At 46.0% G+C, this 1,634-nt stretch overlaps 1 protein-coding gene across 1 annotated transcript in view; it reads right to left on the bottom strand.

Moving 5' to 3' along the window:
• The window catches only part of SCLT1 (sodium channel and clathrin linker 1), a 42,642-nt gene that overhangs the window by 2,088 nt on the left and 38,920 nt on the right, over positions 1-1,634 (bottom strand). The window lies entirely within an intron of this gene.

Here is a 1,634-nt window from a genome sequence, read left to right as displayed (position 1 = left end):
GTGTGTGTGTGTGTGTGTGTGTGGAGAGCCTGACACAGTCACATACAGTTGTGAGCAGTGTTATTAAGAAGAAAAGCCTGGCAAGGAGACTGGGGCGTGCCAATAACAAGTTGGTTTTTACTGTTCTGTAGAATATATTTCAAAAGCTTTTTTTCACAAGCTGTCGTTTCTTATGATTGTTGAGGCTGTAGCCTGTTAAGCTGCTCCTATAACTGATGGTATACGCAGCTGCATGTTTAAGATGTCTTCGGGCCACACTAACTCATGCAGCTCTGGTTAAGGAATGCAGCACTCTGTTACACAGAAGTGCTTACGTTGTACCTCTGCCTTCCTGCCGCGGATAGCGTCCTAATCAGATTGTTCTCAAGCGGGGAAGCACGACAGTACTCAATATGAGTGATCAAGCTTCATCTTATTGCTGCACACACAGAGTTTATATATGATTCTACTACACATGTGTTCACCTACTATTGGAGCACAAGGTGGGCGTCTAGGTGGGCTGCCTAGCTTTAACCAATGCTCAGCCAGCATTCACCCCTGCCACTGAGCTCATCCGCTTATCAGCCCCCACATATCCACAGAGCATAGCTGCGGATGTAGGCCTGCTGTTTAAGGCCTGCTGTTTACAGGCTGCCCAAGGATGTTGTGCCTCCTATCTTAACTCCTAATGCTTTCTCATGAGAATGCACCCTGTGCTGCCGCACTAGTTATGCTCGTACACAGCCTCATGTCTGCCCTGCTCTCGCAGCCATTTCCCAACACCTTCCCTTCACGTTCTGCTCTTCCCATGACCCGGAGAAGAAGTAGGGACGCTTCTCTTTTACGGCCTTTGTGCTGTCCCTCTTGTTTGTCACACGAGCTCTAGTGCAGCTCCAGGGAGATTTCTGTTGGAAGTCTTGTGTTTCTGGGCACGAGGAAGATTAACGGCACGAGCACCGGGCTGCTTAGCAGACAATGGAAAGAGAAAGCGTTGTAATTTACTTCAAGCTTTGATTCCTCTTTCTTCCCCTTTTCTTAGCATAACAAAGAGTGGCCTTAAAAAGGCTTTTAGATAAGTAAGAGAACCGGTCAAATGGTTCATACCTACCTCAGGCCGAAATCCTCACTGAAATAAGGAGAGGGGGAGAACCAGATAGGACAAGCCATCCAGCAGGTCTCCTCTCGAGTTCTGTACCACTTTCTTGTTTGGTAACCTAACTACAGCTGCCATCTAGCAACTCCGAGCGAGACGGAAGGTAACACTGCTAAAATGCTCAAACATATAAACCTGCGTAAGCCTAAAATTTCAACATTCTTGAAATAGAGATGCAGTGATTACTTTCAATGGGCTTTCCATCTCATTACCCCCTCTTGTGACCACGAAATTAATCACCAGTAAAATCTCTATTTTCTATCTTATCCCTGCTTACCTCAGTGACCACTTAAGACAATGCAATGTGCCAGCTATGTTGGTCAGTTTGCATGTCCTTGTATGGCATACAGCGGAAGTGACCGTGGACTCTACTAATAGCTGTTCTGATGTAAACAGAATCCATTTTCCCCAGTTCTGTAGTTAACAAAGCACTGTGGGAACAAACCCATCAGAAGGTTGGGAATTTTCTTCAATCCTTTGCCAATTCCCTTAGAAGAAAGAC

This window comes from Meleagris gallopavo, chromosome 4 (assembly GCF_000146605.3).
Source record: "Meleagris gallopavo isolate NT-WF06-2002-E0010 breed Aviagen turkey brand Nicholas breeding stock chromosome 4, Turkey_5.1, whole genome shotgun sequence".
Lineage (NCBI taxonomy): Eukaryota > Metazoa > Chordata > Aves > Galliformes > Phasianidae > Meleagris > Meleagris gallopavo.
The sequence above is the reverse complement of the archived record's forward strand: the minus strand, read 5'-3'. Positions and strand labels throughout refer to the sequence as shown.